A 24,426-nucleotide genomic window follows, 5' to 3' on the forward strand; every position below is an offset into this window, starting at 1 on the left:
ACCGAGGGTGGGATTTTCGGTCTGTGTGTTGCTGAAGAGGAGGAGGGAGAGGCAGAGGGAGAGCAAGCGCCTCTCCCAGCAGCTCCCCGTGGGGTTTGCAGGGGCATTTTTGAGGGTGGAGGTGGCTGCAGACCCTCACGAGTCACTCGCTGCGGCTCACACGCATGGTGTGAGATGTGATCTGCGAGCTGGTTATCAGCAGAAAGTCCTCAGCACCTCCTGAGTGGAAATAAAGACAGAAAGAAACAAACGGAGCAGTAACTGAGATCAGCTTGTCCTTGGACAGTGCTGGGGACTGGCTCCAAAACCCCCTGAGACTAGAGGAAAGACTCTCCTGGACTTTGCTGCTCTTTGGAACAAGTCTCTGTTGTTCACTTGTCTCTTTTGCTCCGGAAAATAACTAATGGCACCTAATCTTTACTTGTCAGCAAATCCACTTTCCCCATTTGCTCTTACTCATCTGTCCTACAAGGTTTCTGAACCAATAAGTATGGCCCGCTCATCTCCTTCCTTCACCTGATTTCACCTCTGCCCATCTGGGCCATCCCCTTAAATGGCTAATCTTGTCCCTGATGACTTCCTAGGTTGTACAACCTGTAAATTGTGCTGTGGTTGTACTGCATGCAGAAATGAAACTTTGGCGTGTAATTGCACCCTGCCAGAAACATTGATTTTTGAGTCAAAGTAACCCAGGAGAAAAGGCTGGGCCAGGGCACATCACAGCTTTGTCAAAAAATGAAAGGAAACCCAAGTCATCGCATTGCAGGTGTTCTGGCCACACCTGCAGCCAGCCTTCCATGTCCATGCACTGCAAGCTCGGTGGTAGGAGGACATGGTTTGAAAACCAGACTGGGAGATAGATGTTTTTCGCCAGTACATGAGAGAAAGTAATGAATCCTTACTGTGTTCCCTCACATGAGCAAGTGCAGGGAAAAAGACAAAGCAAAAAATGTGCATTTAAATCACCAGTAAACTGAAGAGTGAGGCTGCAGGAAGGGGTGGGACGGGGACCTTCGCAGGGGCGATGGCAGGAGGGGCTCGCTCTCTCCCTCCAGCAAACTGGGTGCCTACCCTAATTAAGCCTCTTGCAAAAGCTGATGGCTTGGCTTCATGGGAATCTGAATGAATGCGCTCTTCACCTTTAAGCTGCATGGGTCGCCATTCCCGACTCGCAGCAGGGGTCTTGGTTAAAATTGGTGAACGAGGCAGGAGCAAGGTCCCAGCTGCTCCATGGCGCTGGGATTGGGGTGCTGGTTTTGGGCAGACCTGCTGCTACTGGCCTTCAAAAATCTCTCCTTCTTCCGGGGCTGTGGTGCTATGTCAGTCGGCGTTTACGAGGTGCTATGACACTCCAACCTGGAAAAGCCTAACCTTACGGATCTGTGCTGTGACCCACCTCAAGCTGCTGGAAATAAAGCCATTCCCTGTTATTGTCTTGGCACGGTTTCACTCCTCGCTGCAAAATGCTTCCCGCATTTCTGAACGCAGCCGTCACCTTCTCATTCACCCCGTCGCCGTATTAAAACCAGACATGGGTCAGATGCGGCAACGGTTAACACAATGCATTCCCTTTCCTGGGCTTAGCGCCTCAGCCATGGCTAGAAGTGCTCGGTTGCCTGCCAGAGCTGAATTAATAAGAGGGAGACTGCGAGACAGGCAGATAGCAGTCAGTTCAGCAGAGGAAGAAACAGACTGTGCCCAAGTTGTTGGGTGCCTGATAATAGAAATTTCCAGCTTCGTGAGGAATGTAGGAACTGACGGGTATTATGCTAAGCCCCGGGAAAATGGCATGAGGGGTACGTAAACACCTTGGCAAAAAGTGCTGAGTGCCCTTGCACTCATTGCTGACTTGGTAATGTGTATCTTGGTTCAAAACGTGAGCCCCGAGATCCCACACAGCTGTGTCCCCCTTGTCAGGGTAAAGCAGTGTGCTGTACCCCATTCGTGGGTGGGAACACATTCAGGGCACAATGCTGGCCTTCCAGGCCCTTTCCTCTGCCCTGCTTTCCCTCCCTGGGTGTCTCCAGATGAACAAGTAGCAAGGCTCCTGCTAACTCTATGTACACCTCAATGATCACTCGGAATGGTAATTAGGTGCACATACATTGCAGAAAATAATCTTTGTTAATTACACAAGGACGTTAGACATGAGCAATGCTATTTTCCACTGAAACTTTCCCATTTATATACAACAGAAGTTTATTTATGACAGGCATATCAGATTCAGGAAGGAAATGTAACCTGTTATGTGTTCATACGGGGACAATCTTCTTGCAGGGAACAGCGATTCCCCCTCAGAGGCATTGCCACACGGCTTTACACAGGGGAGGACCATGGCACCCTCAGAGGCATTGCCACAAGGCTTTACACAGGGGAGGACCATGGCTGAGTGCAGTGGCAATGCCCAGGAAGAGCTCACCTACGGCAGCAAACACGACTGCCCGGGTCCTGGGCGGGGCGGAGCAGACCCTACATTCCCGTTGGAAAGACCTACTGACATTAGTGGTGTCCAGGCTTTGTGAGCACCCACATGAACCATCATTGCTTGTGTGTTAATTTATCACTGCTGCGGGCCAGACATCCCAAACACGTGTGCTTATCCTTGAGCAAGCCATGTTTCTGTGTCTGTTCTTTATGTCTGACAGCAGGAGTGACTGAGTGCAGATGTATCATAACTTACCCATCCTGAAGGAGATTCCTGTGAATTCTTCCTCCTGAAGGATCCAAATCTGTAGAGAGAGACAGAGTGAAATGGTCCCAGATGCTTTGTTCAGCACAGAGCAACTAATGAACTTGGAGACCCCAGAGCAGAGGAAGCTGAAGTCCACAAGTTTGGGTTGAACCCAAGAAAGAAATATGACTCACGGGAAGTATTTCTCCAGGTATTGGAAGGAAAGAGCTTTTAAAAACAGTTGCTATTATCTCAGTAACTCCTCCATTGCCACCATCTGAGTCCTGAGAATGCTAGGTGAAGGCATCTCTAGTGGACAACTCCAGGGCAGGACAGAGAAGCACTCTGCTCCCCATTACCCAGGAGGAGCAGGAAGGGAGCAAGGGCTGCCCTTGGGACATCTATCATCTCTGCACGGGTTTGTGCCCACCATTGTGCTAACTGGAGCCACCCCCACTTGGTGACCTTCATCCACCTCTGCCCTTCCAACAACTCCTACTCTTCTTTGGGAAAAGTGCCATTAAACGGCAGTGCTGAGAGGGGTGAATTACCACAGCTCTGTGCTGGGACAAAAAAGCTTGAAGCAGCTCAGTCCTCTTGCCAGGGTGGCTCATAGGACAGCATTACAGGTTTCCCGGCAGTTGCTTCTGGAGACCAGAAGAGCCGGAGACCAAGAAAATGCTGTTTCTTAACGGGCAACTCATCCCGCAGCATACCGAGAAGAAAGCAATATTTATAGCTTGTGGGAGGCAGCTTCAAGGTCAGCCGGGGTCTGGCTTGCACTCAGCCTGCCCACAGCTGCTTCCCCTGGTCAAAAAGCCCTGAAAAGCCCAGGGAATCCAGCCAGGGCTGTGCTGCAGAGGTACGACCCAGGCGCTGGAAACCTGCACAGATGGTGTCTTTGGAGAGCGGGCTGGATCTGAATGCAGGCTGAGCGACTGAAGGAAACGTCCCTGCATGGGGTCTGGTGGACTCATTGTACTGCCAGTCACTGTTCTCTCCGACTTCGCTCCTGCTCCCAGGTTGATATATCCAATGTTAATGAGGCGTTTCTACTCCATCATGGAGCCCGCTAAGAACAATGCATTTACTCCTAATGGGTTGTGCTGTTAAATAAATTAATATCATTTTAATTATTGGAGGGGGGAGGTAGGATGATGTATAGGAGGGCTTTAGGGCTTTTTTTTTCTCCCCTCTGGAGCAATATAACAAACAGCAGCAGGCTGGATGCTTTGTGCCGCCTGTGGTCTTGGCTAATCAGCATGGCTGGCTAGAAGTAAGCAGCAGTATGTGCTTGCACAATGTCATGTATTTCTCAGGGTACTCTGGGAATATCAGTGACACGGGAAGTGACAAGAGTATCAATGACACCAGGACAAGGGGAAATTAACTGCGAGCTGGTGAAAACCACATTTTCCACTCGAATGGTGCTGCCTGAGTCAAGTGCTCAAGCTGGAGAGTCTGTTGACCTGGAACATTTGTTGTCATAGATGCTAAAAAACAACCATAGCCAAATCCATCATGACTCACATGTTTGGCGACTGCCATTTCACCAGCCTGGGTGGGTATCTTGTCCCCCAACGTGGAGATGAAGAACCATGACATCGATTCATCCCATGTGCCAGAGAAGGCAGTTTTCTTACCGCTCTAAATACTAAAGGATTATGTGTTTTAGAGAGAAATAACAGCAGTAAAGACTCCTCTAGGAAGAACTGAGCTGGTTCACTCAGGTTCATGAGTGTTTATTTCACCTGAGCAAATAATAAAGAAAAACTCCAATGTGCGTAAATGCACTACAGTAGGAGTAAGAAACAGCATGGACCTAGAGGCATATCTGGCCACAGCTATGCAGAGATTTTAAAACACACAGGCACACAGGCTCATGCGTTCCCAGGCCCAAGCTGGAGGTGTCCCTAGCAGAAGAGACCGCCGGGGACGCGCAGGATTATTTCCCTGCAGTTTTGCGTTACAACCTTGCAGGTCTTGAACGCTGGGATTTCGATAATGTTATCTAGCGGGGGAAGGAAAGTGCAAAGTTCAAACAGGCTCGAATATCACAGATGATTTATACTCTGCTTGCCGAGGCCCTCGCTCTCGCAGGGTGCTCCTCCAGAAGGCAGCAGCAGCCGGCAGTTTTGCGCATCTAATTTGGAAGGGTTTGGAGGGAGGGAGAAAGGATCATCTGTGCATCTTTTCAGTGTGAAGCCTGCTATTACCTGCCGGCTCGGGATGCTATCGCTGCTCTCAGGAAACATGCTTGGACTGCAGAAGAGGCATGAAATGCATTAATTCTGCCCAGCACCTGGGTATTCAGTGCTAATATTTACTGCACATAATTGTATCACAGAGGTGGATGCTGGACATTTTGGCGGCTATGCAGGGAACATCTGGAGATACAGCTCTTAAGGGCAGGGAGGAGTTTTGACATTGAAGGGCATGCATTTCAGAACCGATGGGTCAGTGCACAAATCATTTCACCATAGAGATGTAAACTGTCATTAGGTTTAAGGGATGGAGGTGAGTTCATCCACCTCTAACAGGTTCTCAGGGCTCTCTAAAGATTTATTTGATGTTGAAATGGTGCACACTCCCTCCCATTGTTAAAGATTTCTTCACAGCTCTCATGACTTATTGTTTTTCCCTTTTTTTTTTTTTTCTTTTATAGAAGTGTACGTTTTGAACCATGACTCACTGCAAGAGGTGGAGCTTGTGGCAAGCTCTCTAGCCGAAGAGTGACAGAAAACAGCACGAGCCCTGCTGGAGAACGCACATGGTCTCAACATGGAGAGCAAACCACATAAGACAGTGCTGTTATTCTCTCCCGTCTCCATCGGCTCAGGCTCTTTGGCCAAAATCCCAGCCACGCGGTAGTCGCCGGGGAGGTCTCTCCCAGCACATCCTCATGCTGCCATTGTCAGGACCCACCTGAGATCTCACCAGGGACGATGATGCTGCACCTCAAAATCCTCAGGCAGATGAGCAGCAAAACTTTATTTATTCCCCCCCACCCCCACCCCATGAATACAACAAAGAAACGCTTCGCCTGCAGCTGTGCATAGCACACTCTCAGTGGACCTGAACTGGGAGATGTCTGGCCAGGCACAGAGAGGAGTCCCAGGTGCCGGTGGGCTTTAATGCCCGGCAAAACCCCAGCGCCAGCCCCCCGCGCAGCCCCTGCCCTGCCTGTCCCCCCTTCCCAAGCAGGTGCCCGACACGATGCTCGGCCTCAAGCTGTGCGCTGTCATTTTTCTCTCTCGCTGTGGGCAGCGTGATAATTTAATAAGCAAACTGATGTTTTGAAGGCTACAAAGTCAGCAGAGGGAAAATAGTAGCGAGGAGGAGAAAGTGTCATGCCAGCAAGCAGCTTTCATTGCGCGATGTGAGGCAGGGAAAGCTTCCAGGGGAAAAATGCCACTCCCAGCTAAAAATAAAGTCAGCCCAGGAAGCCTGAACCCAACAGCTTGTCTGCTGCTAACTGAAGCAGCACTAGCTAAGAGAGAAGATATTGATCAGCTTCTGCAAGGAGGCAACAGAATGCCTTTCTCATTTAAATATATTTCATATTTACTAGTTTGTGGCGGAGTATAAAATGTGAAGGCTTTGCTGTTTTGACAGCAGGATGAGATCTTTTCCTGCAAGTCGTAGTGTTGAAAGCGCAAGACGACACCCACCTGAAGGGAAGGATTTCCTACTCGAGTGATGGAGGCTTTTGGGTTCGGAAGCCCAAGTTCTGTTCCACAGGCACCCGCGAGGGCTGGGCGCTCGGTGCTTGACTCTTTCCCTGAAACTGGGGCAGGGTTCCCCTGTGTCACCCTGCCTCAGCGTCACAGAAAACTAAGATTTGCCTGCTTTGGTGTCTCTGAGGCTACGTGGTGTCCTGTTTACAAAGAGCTTTGAGATCTCTGCTCTGAAGGCATTAAAACCCCTGTTCAGCGCACAGCCATTAGAGTAGCAGTGACAGCATCACCCTCTCTCAGACTTCACAGGGACAGTGACAATCTCACTCTTCATAGATGTCACTCAAGGGGGAACTTAAAAGGAAAAAAGCTGTGAGAGAGGTTTATTATGCAAACAAGCAAAAATAGCTACTGTACACATTGCACTGGAGTGAATACCTGACCAAAATCACTCTGGGGACCTGCCTGTCGCTAACAGCCACTCAATGTTATGTTCTCAAAGTTTATGGAGCCATTAGCAGTTCCCAAGCGCTTTCTGGCTCTCCACTCCTTTGGGGGCGATCTACCATATGTACAATGCGACGTCCTGCGTACACCTCTAGCCTGTAATGACCCTCACAACGGTGAGGGGTGATCAGGCTCCCACGTACGATGGAGAAAGCGCCACCGAGGAACAAGGAGCCCCCATCCTATCTGCAGCCAGGACAGATCTTTCCTTTATGTTGAACAGCTTAGGTGCTAAATTCTCATCCCGTTTTATCCCAAGCAAGCCACTTGAAGAAAATCACTGTCGTGGCGGAAATTAGCACCACAAAATTTGCCAGACACGATGCATCTGTTTCAGCGCGCTCCCTCTGACAGCCCAGGGTGCTGCGAGCAGGAGGGGCTCCTTTGAGAAAACAGTTTGCAGCGAGCTCACTGCTAAGCCATTTTCAGAAACACAGACATTTCCTAGGGCAAAAGAGGTTCCTGGTACAAAAGGTGTGTGGGGGGAACCTTTTGTCATAGTAATAATCTCAGTCATTTTCGCAACACGCCAGATTCCCCAGCAGCATGGCGAGTACAAGCGCATGAGACTCGACGCCTGCTGGAGTTGTAGCAATGGGGAGAGAAAAGCTTAACACTCATGGCACTGTTCCTCGCATTCAAAGGCTCTCAGAGGAAACTGCCAGGAAAGCAAATATGGTTTTAAGCGGGGATGTCTCCAGAGACTCAGGAATCTTTCTACTGGATGTTCTGAATACGGTTGCGAGTCTCAGAAATCCTGATAAGAAAGTTCCTGCTGAGATGTTCTGTTGAAGTTAAAATGTCTATACGGAGCCACTGGAAATCAGCAAATAAAATGTGCATTAGGGACTCACCATGCGCATTTTCAAGCCTTTGGAGAATTATATTACATGCAAAAGAGGAAGAAGGATTTATGGAGATTTACAGAACTGGTAAACATATTTATTTTGATTATGAATATTACAACCATGTATGTTGTACATGAGTACTAAACCATGCATTAAGCTGTGAGGATTTTGCTGTGTTTTTCTTGGCTGTTTGTAAAAAGTAAGACACTTGCCGCATTGATTTGTGACCCCATCCCCTTTACTCAGCTGTGACGTTTGCTCCTGCTTTCAGCTGTGACTCAGAGATCTCCAAAGGATGAGGACGTTCAGTTCCCAGGACAAAACTTTAGTCCACCTCTAATTTTAATGAACCAGAAACGGAACAAGGAACAGAAAAAGAAGGTGATTGAAAACCAGGGCAGCTTCTCCAGAGGTACTCTGATAGCTGGGGACTAGGAAACCCAGCTAGAGCACAGCAGTAGGCTGCTCCCATGGTGCCCGCAACTCATTTTACGACAGAAACATCTTGTGTTTTGAATGCCCACTACAGATGCGCTTTTAGCACACCAGGCAGACAGTGACACTCTCAAAGCTCTTATCCGCATACGGCTTTATTTACTGTCATCAAAAAGGTAAAAAGAGGAAAGGAAAGGGAGAGATTTTGTTTTTCAAGTACGCGTAAAAACAGATTTACGCTCTGTTCATGCAGGGAGGTGCTCCCTGCCACAGCTTGCAGGGCTGTGGGCTGAGTAGACAAACCCCAGTGGGTAGAGGGCAAGGCCAGGCCCTGGGAGAGAGACTAAAACCCAGGTCACAGCCACCAGGCTTCTGTCTGGGGTGGCAGGGGAGGGAAGAGGCAGAATAGTGCAGTCCCATGGTGAGGACACCTCTCCCCTCCTTCCCTTCTCCACCAGTGCCCTGCAAACAGCTTCCCATGTAGCTGGGGCAGCTTCATCTCCGTACGGCAACCTCGCCATAGCAAAACTCTGGAAAGTTTTGGCAAAGGATGGGAAACGCAGTAACAAACCAAGTGCTAACAAATGCATAGCAGCAGACATCGCTGAGAGATATTTGCCCTGAGCCAAACCCCACCATTGATGCAACTACGGGCTGCAAAAGGTACGGGGTCAAAAAGAGACCTTGCTTCATCGGTCTGGTATTTGAAGGAGAAAACGGACATTTGCAGGGAAAGGACTGCACATGATGAAACAAAGGTGGGTTAGAAGAAAAATACTATATATATACCTATTTACTATATATATACCTATTTACATAGGTGAGACAACAGAGGACGTTGCTGCAGTCGCTGAGGCACGGGGAATTCATGTAAACAGGAAGCGGTGAGCAGCTTGGTCATCACAAAGGTATAAAAAAACCCCTTCGGCCTGGCCCTTGTCTATATAATGACACATATATATGGTCTAGATAAGACAGTACAGAGGCAGCAACTTCGTTCTAATCTAACTGCCTGATTAATATGTCTGCAGTTAGCAGGACAGTGGACACAATAAAGGCAGTGAGTGGGAAGGAGATAAGCAAGGACACCGTGATGTGTTTGTTCAGGTGTTAGCATGACAAACATTTTACACCTGCAGACTTCCTTTGTTTTTTAATAAATTCCCTTCCCATTCTCTGAAGGGTCGGGTCTCTGGCTGCCTCTTCCAAGAAGCAGATAAATGGCTTTTCTAGTGTCAGGGTTAGGTAAAAAAAACTGGAGAGGCTTGTTTGTGTGCCTCCCATCGCCAGGGAGGCAGGAATGCAGGCGGCCAGAGAGAGGTCTCACTGTGGCAGAAGTGAGTAATAAAGAAATGGGAATTTCTGGGGCAAACTCCACCTCATTTTACGAGCCAGGCTCTTCTCCCATCTGCACCAGTAAAATCCCCCAGCGCTGTTGAGCTGACATCTGGGAGAAGCTGTGCTGCCTCTAGTCTCACCGACTGATGGGAGCCCTGGGCAATAAGGATCCCTGAAAATCAGACCGGTGGCTTTTAGGCTTTTTTACGTATTGTTTTCAGGGGATTTCCTAAAATGGCAAAATTATCTTATTAATTCTTCAGCCACAACAATCTTGGAGCAGATTTCTGGCTTATTAAAAATAATGCAGTATGTCAGGTAGTGTCAAGCTAACATAAAACTAACTCTACCTAAAAAAGTAACTTGCTAAAAAAGAAAACCTGATTTTCTAGATCCTTTATGTGCTTCATAGTCACTTACCATAATGATAATGATATAATAAGTGGTGTAAAACTCCAGCTCACTGGGTTTTTTTTTTTATTTTCCTTTTGTAGCAATGCAAAAGACTGCAGCTGGTGAGCAAAGACAATTGGGCCATATTAAATATCCTGTATCGCTTTGAGCATCAGCTCTGCCATGCATCTTCTCTCTCCCCCAACTGTCCACAACATTTTAAGACCGGACCGCACGAGCTTCTCCATTCTGGTCTTATGAGGAAAAAAAAGAGGAATCCAGGAGAGGAGATGTTTGACCCTCGTTCTCACTGAGGCTGCAGGAGACCCCAAAAAGATGAAGTGTCTGTCAACCAGTGAGTTGGGTTTGCTTTGGATGGCAATGATCCGCCCATCGGAAGGGATCCTGGATGACATATTTATCAGGCTGCTCTCCATCACTATTCCCTTTTCCCTGACAGAGAAACTATGTGAGGCCTAGCAAGTGTGCGGGACAGGCTGACGGTCCTCCTGGCCACCACCAGCAGCAGCAGCAGCTTAGTGGCAGGGAAAAAGAAACACTTGATAAGAAATCTTCAGAAAGGATTAGAGGAAGACTAAATTTGCAATCTTAAAAATGCAAGAAGGTTTAGGTTCACAGCATTCCCCTTGTCACTACCATCTTCATCTTTTGAGTAAGTTCAGTGAAATCCTGTCCCTGGTTCTGACAGCAAGATTTCCACTGATTTTGGTGGGGATCTGCAGTGTCACCCTCTGCCTACTCAGACTTTGTGTCTGCTGTGCTTGCAGCCAGCATGACTGAAAACTATGGGCCAGAAAATCAGCAGAGGCAATCCGGTGTAACATCCCATTCCCAGGCCAGGATCTGGCCTTGCCTTTGCTAATTGCCTTTTGTGGCTTTGCAAAGAACCCACAGCTGTCCTGGCAAAACTGACCACCAAAACGAAAGGGTGTGAGGAAGCAGTTTTAATTCCAACCTCTGAGGCAGCTTTCAGCAAGATGTTAGCGTAAAATCACGTGGCAGCATCTGATCTCCCCTTCCCCTCCCACCCGCGAGGCTGCCTTTGCTCTGCAGCCCACGTGGGACAGTGACCAGGGCAGCTCATTCTTGCTCCCCACAGTGGTGGCCCCATGGGTGCAGCAGTCCTTGCGGGCACCAAGTGCATGCCCACGTGGCTCCGTGTTGATGCTATGGATGTGAACACTTCTCCTTACTTAGAATTTTCTGCCATCCATACTGATCTGCTGTTGGTGTGAATTCGGAAAGGAGGGACATGACCAGCGGATGATACAGGGTTGGTTTAGTGAACCCGGCTTGAATGCAGTGAAAGAAAAAGGAGGGGAGAAGAGAGTTTTTTCCGTGAGACAGAGATCTTCACAGCAAAACGAGGGACATCTGGCTGAGCCGTGGTTTCATCCGCAAAGATACCAGCAGCACGGCATGGGCTTCCCACCAGCTGGAAAACGCAGCGTGTGTCCCTGGTTCTGGGTGTCCCTCCAACAGCTTGCTCCGCAGCCCTGCAGCTACATCTGCCCTCATATTGTTTTCCATGCTCAGGAGATTAGCTTCCCAGAGATACGGCTGTCCACACCTCATCCACAGTGCAGTTGTGCCCATGGATCACTTCAAGATTTGGCCTTTCATACTGGCTCTTATTTAGCTGTAGATTTTGAGTTGTATAATTCCTTCTAAACAAAGCCACCCAGACTGCTGGGGGAGGGAAAAGCAATATGAGCTTTTGCTCTGGAGATAGAGAGAAAACAGGACAAGATCCCCCATGGAGTCACAGAAAGGCCCAGGGGCCCTGACCAGAAGAGATCAGAGTCCTGGTGTGTCTGCACAGTGCCCGGTCCATGGTACAAGGCAGTCGGTGTCCCGGAGAGCTTACCCAGTCGTCTGCCAGGCATGCTGTATGGTCTGCAGCTTCCCCGGTAACTGGGAGCAGAGTGTTGCACTCCGGGAAAGTGCAGCTCAAACCCAGGGAACTCTTCGAGGCTGGAAAATAAAACAAGTTTTAACCAAAAGAGTGCGGGTCTTGCAGGGCATGCCACGCGCTTCCCTCATGTCCTACCTGCCTGCAACCAAGCCATCGTCTCTCTTCTTCCAAAACCTCACGGAAAAATGCCCACTTGGTTTCACCAGTCTCTTTCTTGATCATTGAGACCAGAACGGAAGAATTTTGGCATGTCAGGTATTGAGCTTTTTCCAGCGGATTGTCATGACATTGTGCTCTGCAGTTCTGGCCCTTTTTTTTTTTCTTTTTTCTCACTCTACACGAGAGCGTGTGAGAGAGAGAGATGTGTTTGCGTGTGCTCAGCAAACAGGTAGCTTTAATTCACCTATCTCCAGTATCGATGACGGCACAGGCTGCAATTGCCAGGCGCACCCGATGGCTGCGGTGGATGTGAACAGCTCACAGCAACGCACCTTCAGTGGACCAGCTGGATATTGCTAAGCCAGATACTGCCTTGGTGCCAGTGCAGAGACACCCACAGGTCCCCTCCATGTGTCCCTGCGCAGGAAAGCCATGGCTAAACATTAGCCAGGGGGCACAGGCTGAGCAGGAGGCGATGAGCGCCTTCATGGGAAATGTGGTTCTGCTTTGGGGTCACTGGGATAGGTGGCGGGGAGGCACCACGTGGCTTCTGGCTGCGCTGCAGCTCTCAGCATCTTTTCAGGATCAAGCCCTTCATTACCCGCTCAGGGTGTCTGAGATTATGCAAAGGCTTTTTTCATGAAAAAGCAGAAATATCTGGCCCAGGACCCACCATCTCAAAGCAGACACCACAGAGCCATCCCAACGGACTCAGAGCACCGCATCCTGCCAGAAGACGTAACATGCTTGCTTTACACCTTAGCAGCACACCTCCTCTGAAGTGAGGATGAGGATCAGGTCTCCATAATTGTGTTTTTATACAGTAAGAGGATATTCTTCAAGTGCTGTAATCAAATTCCAACTCAAAAGAACATGCACAAAGGAAATAAGTAATCTTCCCACTGTTTACATTCATTACACTGAGTAACTCTGCACTGGGCACTTCTCAGAACTAAGTTTTGAAGGGCAAACATGGTTTGGCTGGGTTTGTTCTAGTGGAAGAAAGAAAAACAGTTTGGGCAAATTAAGAACAAACCTTAATCCTCAGCTGCAATCTAAAATTAGGTTTCAAAGTGCAAAAAGAATGTAAAGATCCAAGCAATTATTTTGCTGCCTCTTATTGTTGATGGCCTCTGTCTTTCCAGACCTGAGGCTGTTCTGGAAGCAAAAACATTAGGAAATATATCTTTTAAAAGTTTATTAAGTTTATTAAGAAGACCTGATTAAACTGAAATTTGCAAGTCTATGGGATAAAAATCAGTCAAATAAGAATAAAAGTTCACTCGGTCTTTTATTTAGAACAAAAGATGGGCCAACTCAACTGTGAAATTCAGATCTGGGGACAGATTTTGGATACTGCAAATGTCTTGGCTTTTCGATCAAACTTCACTGTAGTTTATTACTGAAGCAGAGCGGTCACAAAGCTTTGACCCGGATCAGCAGGTTAAATTCCTTCTCAAGGGCTACAGAGTCCTTGAGGAATCTTGGCAGACCAGGATACCAGGGTTCTGCATCTGGTTCTTCTGATTCTCCGCTAGTTTTGTCAAAAGCCATTTCCCCTTCAGCTTCTGCAGTGGGGCAGGTACCTAGCCCATGGAGGTACTGGTGGCGAGAGCAGACCTGACTTTGATAGTTTCCCTTTAGGCGAGATGAAAGGGAAGGGGACGCTCACCAGGTGATGCTATCATTATCAGGCAGCTGCCAGGATCGTCTGGGCACATTGCACCGGACTTTCAACTCCCAACAGGGAGCACCGGTAGTTTTTCCCATGTATAATTTGTGACGCATACCCCAATGAGTCACTCCTAACAAATAAAGTTCTTCAATGGCAGCAATACCACCCCGTTACTCCCCCGAGCCTAACAGCAAGATAGTGAAGCCGGTTTAATTACCTCTTCCCCCAACTAATGATCATTCATTGGATTTGAGATGACTCATAGCTGGCCTTTGATCATCACCACACACCGCCTTCCTGGTAGGAGGAGAGAGCTGCAGTGGCTATGCAAAGGATTTGGCTGGCTTGCGAGACTCTCACGCCGGCAGCTGCGGTGAGGTTTGCAGGGGCAGGTGACGGGGGGAGCCAGGCTGTGCCCGTGCAGCAGGGGCGATACGCACGGCTGAACGCGGTGGGGCTGTTTTGGTGTAAGCTAAATGCATCTCCCCACCCTCAAATCCTCGGTGGGGTCAGGCGGAGGGTGGGGGGCAGCTGCGGGAGGCGGGAGGAAGAAACGTGGCTGCTTCCAGCCTCTCTTGGTGCGAGCTCACCACTTCACCTTCGCAAGCCGTGACAACCATGGCAACAAGGCCAGTTCGACTGAAAATGAAGTGGGTTCAAGGTCCAACATCAAAGGGGAACAGTTTCTACCAGGCTACTCTCAGAGCACGAGGCTCCACAGCAAATTTGTGGTTAGCCTGCTGAAAGCCCCCAGGAATTGCTCAGCCAGCCTGTTCTCGTCAACAAGGAAATTCCTGTCCCTGGGTTTTGGGGTTTTTTGTTTGGTTTTTTGTTTGTTTGGGTTTTTTTTAACTGCTGTGTCTAATATGGGGTGGGGGGGGCAAACAAAGCAAAGCCCAGGTGCCCCTGGGCCTTCTCCTCCCATAGCCCATCACACCTTGCAAAAAAGCAGCAGTGGAGCTTAAGATCACACTGTTGCTGGGATTTGGGTAGTGTGACAAATGTTCACACCCCCCCTTCATAATTTTTAATAACTCCACGCGCCTGGACTCTGTTTTTTCATGTAATTCATCAATCAGGTATGTGAGAAAAAGTTAAATAAAGTCAGTATTGCCCCCCACTTGCACTGACCCCCAACATCTCTATCCCAAGCAAACTCCGCGAAGGTCAGGGAGGAAACGCAAGCCTGAACAGGAGGGAGAACTAGATAACTAGGGAGGGAGGAAGACCTCATTTGCTACAGAATAAGTCCTTACCTCCATCTGTGTTCCTCTGTGATTTAATGAAGGATGCTGTTTCTCACCGCGTTATGAAGCTGGCTATTCACTAGTCCTGAGCGGTCCTCACCCAGGTGTTACCACAGAGAAGTTCAGGGTTGCATCCTGATGTATTTCCTGCACTGAGAGGAGCACAGCTCAAGATTGCCCTGCAGCCTTGCTGCAGAGGGGAATTTGGGACATGACTCAGGGATTCTGCATCAGCCGGTCCTCTCCCCGGCTCTGCCCAAGCAGCATCTTCAGTTTCAGGAGCCTTTGAGCAGATGTCCAATGAATCCAGGATTGAAATGGTGCAGCAAGGAAGATGGGAGATGCCTAGCATGCATTCAGTATCTCCCACAGCTGCTCAGGGCAGGGAAGAGGAACACGCGCTGCAGTTCAGATGCACAGCACCCAGGTTCCCCTATAGCGCAGGGGTCCCACTCAAAAAATATGCTGGGAGAAGAGTAGGACTCATTCGTGATCGGGAGACACGGAGACGAAAGATAACTGATAGCGTCTGTAGCTGTGCATCATGTTTCCACACAGGACATTACTGTATTTTGTACTCTGAGCCTCTCTCCCCCATTTTTTCTAAACGGCAGCATCACCGTTAATTGCAAAGTGCTGTGTGGGAGTTCCAATTAAGCAGCTTTCACTGAATGGTACTAGGATATATTTTAAACCCTTTATGGGGCTATGTATATTTTCAACTCTTGGAAGAAACTTTGTTTCCAGGGAAGTACATTGCTGGTAAGAAGAGCTCTGTAAAAAAAGATGAAACCAGCTTTTTCAAGGCAGGACTAATTTGATGCAGCGAGCATCAAATGCAGTGGGCAGGAAACATGTAGCGTCACAGCATATTTGCATTAGTGCCAGCCTCCCCACTAGCGTAAATTGCAGCACCATAGAGCAATATTTACTCTCTGAAAGCAGAAATATATCTATATGCTAAGGCAGAGCCATGACTTTTAGGGAACCGTTCGTTTGCTATTGAATCCAGCTCCCGTTGCAAAACTTCAGAAAGGAATTTGGCTTAAGTTTTAGACTTTCTAGTGGAAAGAAAAATTGTTTCTTTTTAAAAGTTGAACTAACACCCACCTGTCTCCCTGAGTTTGGAAGAGGCTGCTGAGGAAGCAATGAGACAAATGTTGCAAGGTGCCACAACTGCACTGCAAGTATGACAATACTTTGTTTTCCTCTGAAAGCCCTGACTCCCCAAATCTTTACACGAGAAGCTCAGCTGTCTACCAAGAGAATTATGTTTCTTCCTCTCAGTTTCAGAGAAAGCTTTAAAAATGCTGGCACAAAAAGCTCAAGAGCTAGAAGGCAAATGAAAATGTTTTGAAGGCATGTAGTATGCAGGCTCCTGAGTGTTAATCCTCGAGGTTGAGTTTGATCCTGCGGCTTTCAACTCTCTTACGTATGGAAGTGCTGATCGCTCCAGCAGAACTGGGCTCCTCACACTGCCCAGCCCGGAACTGCCTCCCCATCCCTGCGGTGAGAAGAGCCCAGTTGTCCCCCTGCCGGGACCTCCTGCCTCCCCACAGCAGCTTTGCCAGTTCACGTTGGCATGGGCTGCACATGAAAAAAAAAAAAAAAAAAAGCAAATGATTTTCACCTGTGGCACATGAAATTGAAAGTGCAGGGAAACAGCATAAGCGGACACTGAGACAGGGATGAGAAAGAGGACAAGCCACACTTTATATTATTAACACATCTGGTTAATTCAGCGGATCTGCTAGGGTGGTTTTTTTCCCCCTAATGGGAAATAAGCTGCCACAGGATTTTTAATTTTGTGCATCAGAGCCCCGGTTGCCATCCAGAAGAGGAGACCTTGATAACAGGGTCTTGCTACACATCTAAGACAACAACGCACAAGGGCTGGTGTTAGCAGTATTTCTTCTGGGTACCATACAAGGCATCCAGATGAGACAAGGGAAACAGAGGCTTCACACCTTTCACTGGAGAGCTGTTATCACCACTGCACTACCACTGTGCCTTGTGGGTTTATTGGTCCCCCCTCGCCCTAGACTCAGGGCTGCTGCACAAGTTCACTGGGATGGGGTAGTGGAAAGTGATAAACAAACATTCAATAAATAGGGAGGGGACCAACAGGTAAATCCATCACAGCTGCTGGTGGCACTTGAGATTGGATCTAGTCTACTGGATCCAGTGATGCTTTGGGATAGTGGCGGTCCCCCCTCTGCAGAGTGAACTGAGGAAAAAACCCACAACCTCAGAGAAGGGCATGAAAACCTCCTGGAGGCTTTGGAAAGTGGGTATTTGCACTGGATGAACTACAAAGACCTTTGAGCATCATGAAAAGTTGGGATGGATGAAGGTTTAGAGCAACAGGAATAGATTGGGAAGAGAGAAAATAGGAAGTGGGCACATAAAAAAAAAGAGAGGGAGAAGCATGCCACTAACACAAAAATGTAACTGAATCTGGAAAGCATCATCAGCGTACAACCACAAAGACAACCTCAATCATTCTCATTTACTTTAACATTTTGTTTATTGCTCCATCACGGTTGCTGTCCTGTTCCAAAACTTAACAGTTCCCATAAAAAACATGCTTAGGCAGACTGCCAGTGTCAAAGCATTTTTTTTTTTATTAGAAAATTTGTTTTGGGGTCTAGACTGCCTGGAGACAAGAATTTCAGAAAACTCTTCTTCCTCCTTCATCTTTCCCTAACCCCAACTATGCCCATCTGATGGGCTCTGCATCATGGCACCTGCCAGATAGACGGTAATACAGGCTGGTTTTGATCTTTTACCTTTCTGCTCCACCAACCCTCCTGTGTTCACCCTTTCGTCCTGGGAGAGAAAAAAAAAAGAAAGAGAAAACAAACGTGAAGATCCCTGCAAGCTGAAGTGTTATCTCAGGAATCACAGAAAGACCAACATTGACTTTCCCTGGCTGCTGCCTCCAGCCCAGGCTGTACCTGTCGAAGCCTAGAGCTTAGGCACGCAGCAGCAGCACAGCACGGCTAACTCTCCAGCAGCCAGACAGGCCCTGCTGTGTTCCCCCTTCCCCCAAGCCCTCCTTGCCTAAGAAATAAAGCCTAGTAATTTTCTGCTCTGCCCGAGCAAAGCTCAGCCTCAGAATTCATACCATGAAATTATAAAGTGTAGGAAACTCAACTTTGTTCCCCCAGAGCCTATTCTGCCCCGTCTCTCTGCTGTTCCCAAAAGGGCAAGTTCAAAAAAAAAAACCTAGAAAAAATGGTGCAGTGAGCTCAGCTGTGTTTCTTTGGTCTAGGTGCTACCCCAAAGTACCCAGGCAGTCCTGACTCCCCGGGTCAGCCTGCCTGAGCCAGGGCATCCAGAGCACCCCCACCGCAATGGGGGTACTGGCACTCAAGAGGGGAAACTGCTGGTGGAGGACCAGGAAATTTGGTGGCACAGACCAGGCTCTCTCATCCATTGCTTCAGCCCAGTCCCCGACAGGGGCTTTTCCTTCCCCCAGGACAAGCCGGCTTTGTAGGTGACAGAGAGCGGAGAGGGGATGCCCTCGCTCTCCTCAGGGGTCTCTGGGCATGTGGAGTGCTGAGATTAACCTGAATGACCCTGTGTTCTCAGGAGACGTGAGTCAGAGTGAGTCAGCTCCCATGCGACTGCCCTTTCCGCTCTCAGCTGCACAAGGAACACTGTATTATTGATGGCAAGCTTAATGAGATGGTGGAAACGGCGATGGAGAACAATTGTACTCCACAGTGGTGTGCACACAGGCTTTGGTACCCAGAACCATCCCACGTCGTCTTCCCCACTGCCAGCAGACACGACACGCGTCCCACTAGCCAAGGGAGATTTCTGACCAGGGTTGCTCCTCCTGAGAGCTGCCTTTCCAAAGAGGGATGTCTCTTCCCCATACAAGATGACTAGTTTTCCTCTTTCCCACCAGCAAGCTAACTGAGACCCTCCAGGACAGGATCCTTACGGAGACCCACCACCAACCAGCTTGCATCACGCCCCCCGCCCCCCGCATCTGCAACCAGCTTGGGGAAAAAAAACAGCCAAAGGGAAAAAAAAAACCACCCAGGCCAGGCTTCAAAAAAGCGCACCGTCAGATATCGACTCTGCTGGAGTTCATGGGAAGTGATGAAGCCGCAGGAAAGGATCGGGCCACGGAGGAGCACAGCAGGCTTGATCCCGGATCCACACGCACCACAGATGGTTGTTTGCCAGAGGGAAGGAGCCTGGCCCGTGTTTTTTAAGGTTGTATTTCTGCCTGGTTTAACACACATTAGTCTGTTCGAGTTGATTGCAATCGAGTCACCCCATTTTAGCCTCTTTCAATTGGAAAAAAATGGCAGCTAGGTCAGCGTCTGCAAGGCTGCAGAGTAAATCTGTGTGAAAAGATAGAGAAACCGTTGTTAACAACCCTGCTTGTGTTTTCCAGCCGGGCAAGCAGATTTTCCTTGTGGCGGCTGCCGTTGTGTACTGCAGACTCTTTTTCCTTCGGAAAGGTGGTAGATTAAATTGGAGTTAGACGTACGGTACCTGCCAAGTTCAACATGCCTCGGAGACAAACACGGCTCTGTCCGCGAGAGGCCCCACATCGCCGAGGCTACGCAAAGGCCAGCTCAGCTATGGAAAACAGCGAGGAGAGGACTTGGCTGTGTGAAAATGCAACCGCTTCTTGTAATGTAGACATAAACTTTTCAAGGAAGGGTTGCTGGAAGGGCAGAGACAAATGTGAAATACAGGCCCAACTGTTGGGGTTGGTTGGTTTTTGGTTTTTTTTTTTTTTCATTATTATTATTTTTGCAAGAGTTCATTCCCAGTTCCCCCGTGCTGCACACAGGCGTTGCTCTGTGCGCTGGCTGCCCCCGCGCCAGGACCACTCAGCCCCAGGACCAGCAGGTTTCAGCCCTTTCCAGCACTCACGCCACACGTCCTAGGCTTGGAGCCCGTCTCAGTGTGTCCCTGTCCCCACCGAGCTGCATCCCCAGCAAGAGGGGATGGAGAACAAATGGGACCCACACGCTCTCCAGGGTCTCTGAACCCGTCTCTCCTGGGTGCTGCCGGAGAGAAATCAAAGCAGCCCAGGAAACTCCCCAGTGCGGGAGTTTGGGGAGGCATCCTTCAGAGGCCAGTTTCAGCAGCATTGATTCCTCCCTTGACCTTTAAGGGGAAGAGGCAGAGCACCCCAACCTCTCCCAGCTGCCTGGTCAGGCATCCTGGTGGAGAGCATCAGTGGATGCAGAACCTGCAGCACTGCATGGGAAGGAGCAGCTTGCTCCCTCTTCCCATTCCTGTTCCTGTTTCTCAGGTGGCAATGGCCACAGTTTGCCCTCTTCATCTTTAAAGCTTGCGGTAGCCCATGCTGGAGTGACGAGCTCCTATACTAAATGTGAGGCTAGGATCTGTCATTAAAGTAACATAACCAGTAACCTGGTCATTCATAAATCCATTCTGCCATCCTCATTATCTATCCCAATTAGCTAGCAGACGCCACCAGGAAGGTGTCTGCAAGCAAAAGAGATCCAAACCTCTGCAGGCAGGAGCCCTTTTAAAAGAGGCCCTACACAGGCACACTACGTGGGGATCCCCGAAATGTGATGCCAGAATAAAAAGCAGAAATCAAGGGAGATGACCTACATGTCTTTTTGTGAGTCCTTCACATTTTAGGCATGCAGAAACAGCAGCACAAGGGCCTGATTAACCAAAATTAATCTAAAAGCTCCTTGTGTGGCAATAAAAGATGAAGCTGAAAGGAGGGCTTTTCCAGACCAGTGCGTGAACCAGCCCCACAGCATGGAGAGAGGGATGTGGCAAAAAGGGATGTGCTGCCAACGCTAAATCTTTGTTCCTAAAATCTTAGGAAGACATCGGAAGCTTCACCCCCTTCTTCTCCCTCCCCTAGCACTCACTCCCAGGATGTTAACAAGCTCAGTCCTAAACCCTTCAATGTTGTCTGCCTGAGCAGATCAGCGCTCCTGGGCAAAACCCACTGGATCTCAGTGTCCCTCCTGGGGCTGGACAGGGGACAGCTGTTGGCCAGAGGGATAGAGGTGCGTGGAAGGGAAAGGAAGGGGAAGTAGGTATAGAAATGTTTGGGCACAGTGCAGCTGAGGCTGTGCCTATTCAGACAGCATAAGAGTACCAGATATAGGGACTTAATGAAATGCAAAAGCAATGGCATTGAACTGCTTGTCAAGGCCTTCCGACAAAACGCTCTGTCCTTGGAAAAGTCTGACTCAAAGAAACGGAGACTTCCCATAGAAATGCAGCCATGTCTACAAAAGTTTCCTTAGGTCCCTATCTGGACCTGATCTTGCCTGACTGGTCTTGCTTGTTCTCCTTCTCTGCGTGGTTTTCCCTGGAAAAGGCCCAGAGCAGCTCCACAGTTTAAACGCTGTTCTGCCCAGCTCCAAGCAGGACCATGGTGGACCTGTGTCTAGCATGCCAGCTGAGTGCCCCAGCTGCTGGGTGGGTTTTTTCTCCATTACGTGCCTCCTTCTCTTTCTTTCCCTGCCATCCAGCACCCAAGCAGCCCATCTGATTTTCCTTATTTTCTCTGCCCGTACGACTCACTCTCAGACTATCAGTAGATCCAGTTGAATTATTCACTGCAATCATTATCATTAATCCAGCCTATTTGCTGAGCCAGCCCTGATGGGTGAATATATTTGTCATTCCTAAGTATTCGCCAAAATAGCCTGGGTGAGCCATTTAGCCTGGGGCCATTCGTAGTAGCTATTTGTGTTCCTTTCCATTAAAACTCATCTTTTCCATAATGGCCAGCAGAAGCCCCGCACAGGGCTGAAACCCTGCTTGGGTGCTGTTTCAAGCACCTTGGTGTAGGGCACATTCTTCTGACCCATTTCTGCAGCCAATCTGGGCTGCCAGGACGGCACAACGCAGCCTGGCAGAGTGCAGCACTGGCTCCCGGAGGTAGAGCTGTCACTCCCCGAATTAATGCTTTTCCCCTCTATAACGATTACCTTTTTTTTTTTTTTTAATTCTCTCCGGTCATAGCTTTTCCTGGCCACAGACACCAGAGTTACGTGGATTTTCTGTTTGCTTCTTCAAAAGTGCACGTGCATATGGGTGGAGAAAATGTACTAAATGCCAAAGATTATATTTCTCCAAGTGTTGTAGTAGGTTCTATGGTTACGGTCACAGAGAGCAAAGGAAATACGAATGCTGAGGTGGCTGCAGGAGCTGGAACCGAGCCTCTGTGCATAAGACTGGTGTGGATTTAACATGAGCGGCTATGGGCTAGGTGATCTGTTTTGAAAATATAACCCGTGCACAGTGTTGAAGCCTAATCTCTTGGGGGAGTCATTTCTGGTGATGGCTGCCTAAAAACTACACGTTGTGTTGCCTGCTTATTTCCATTTCCTAAACCCTGGTAAGGATGTGCAACAGAACCTTTTATAGTCACCGTGTAGCTCATCATTATTTGCTAACAATGCAATATGTGTTTAATATAACTTAAGCTATTAACTATGCGTGTGTATTGTAATTTGAAGGGTTCACCCCCTGTTAAATAGGGGGTAATGCAGCAAAAAGAAATCCCTATTAGTGACATTTGTTGTAAATCCCAAAAAGTTAAAAAATGCCCTCAGCTAGTCAGTCAGCTTTTGACAAAAAAAAATATTTAAATTTAAACCAGAAAGTGGCAAAGCTGAGCCCAGCCTGGTCCCTGCAAACATAAATAAAATTCAGCTTTTGAGATGGGGGGTGTTCGAAAGGAGCCCTGGATTCGCCAGACAGCGCTAACTTCATTCCTTCAGATTCCATGACCGTGAGGTTCCCAGTGTGTGGTGGCTGTTACATGTAACATGACAGAAGAAACAAACTGCTTGAAACCTCTTCCAAATTTAAGCCCAGGGAAGTCAAATCTGATTACACCAGACATGCATTTGGGCTGTAAACTGCTAAAAAGCAGATAATCAGTTATTTTCTTTGCTTGTAAGACAGAGGCTCCAGCCTTGGACCTGGCCACAGCACACAGTGAGAGTGAGGACTGCATTCCAGAGGGCTGCAGGAGGTTAGCACTAAAGCCATACCTTCCCTGCACGCATGGAGGTCTCCTCCCAGTAGGGAGAGACTCTTCCTCCCAGTAAGGAGACTCTTTTCCCATTCTCTGTTTGCCACGGCCATCCCTGGATCAGAAAAGTATCATCCCGGATCATCGCTGGATCACAAGTTCCCTGTTTCCGACCAACTGCTTCAACCATCCTCTGATGAAAGAAGGGTGATCTGCCTCACGTGTAGCATCGGTGGCAGGATGCACAGTGGCAGGCTCTCCGGAGCTGCTGACCCACTCGCAGTTCACACTAATTTACTTCCTGTCCATACCTTGATAGTACAATACCTTCGCCTGGCCGGAGAGGACTCCGCTTTCACCATGCCTCCGTCAAGGCCATAAAGTAAATAATAAAAACATAGTGTGTCAAGACATCAGATTTCAGAGCTTCTGCCTGTAAATTTTTTAGCCTTTGATAATTACTTTTTGCAAAGAGGTGACAAAATGCAATTGCTCCCTCCATTTTAAGTGAGAGTGGTGTGCGATAAGCACCCCTGAGAAGAAGAAATATATTGTTCCGCGGCTTGATATATTCATAGTTTTAGACCTACACGTTGCATTAAATGAGTTGCCATCAATCAGCTAGGAAATGCTTTGGGTCTGTGAAGCGTGCCGTGTTTTAGAGAACCAAAGGATGTACTGCAGAGCCCTTCATCATGAGGACGGGGACACTGCTCTGGGAAACGGTTGTTTCCAAAGATAAAGGTTCATGGATAAAAACTCAACCCGAGAAATAACAGTAACATTGTACTGACGCTCTGAAATGGCCCTGGACCAGCTCCCAGAAACACACCATTAACAAAGGCATTGCAGGAAGTCTCTACTTGCTGCGCTGTGTGGTGGCTCCCCGCTTCCCTCCCTCTCTTCCCCCACGTAGGCAGGAACCCCGTTGACAGAAGCGGTAATTCTGCCCAGGTAGAAAAATAAATTTATGTCACGTAGACGCTTTCATAACCAAAAGGAGAACTTTACCACAAGACCTGTTTTTTGGGATAAATGGGCCAGTCTTGAAATTTATAGTTGTTAAACTTCTGTGGTTAGGGCTTATATTTGCCTTATATTTGCATAAAACTATACCAGCTTTGTGCACCTGACCTCCACAGATATTTACTTGCAACTTCGATGTTAATGCAAGCTGGGAGTGGATCTCTGAGGGGAATTAAATCCTTTCTTGCCTCAATCCTGCGGCAGAGACTACTCCAGGAGCAAGGTGAGCTCATGGGAGCGGTGGGAGGTACAGCATCTTTCCCTAGCCTTCCTTGCAATCAGATCCCAAGGATCCATCTTGGAACTCCCTGCAAGTTCAAAATTTATCTTTGCAAGGCAATGATGACAAAATAAACCAAGCGTTAAAGGCAAAGCCCCTTCACCGTCGTAGAAAAGCTGCCTTTATACATGCTCTTCTTCCAGAGCAGAAGTGTTCGGAGAGGAATCACTGTAGAACAGTGTTGGTCTGCATGGACCAGACCTCGACAGGCTTTCACAGG

Source organism: Rissa tridactyla, chromosome 2, assembly GCF_028500815.1.
Source record: "Rissa tridactyla isolate bRisTri1 chromosome 2, bRisTri1.patW.cur.20221130, whole genome shotgun sequence".
NCBI classification, from domain to species: domain Eukaryota; kingdom Metazoa; phylum Chordata; class Aves; order Charadriiformes; family Laridae; genus Rissa; species Rissa tridactyla.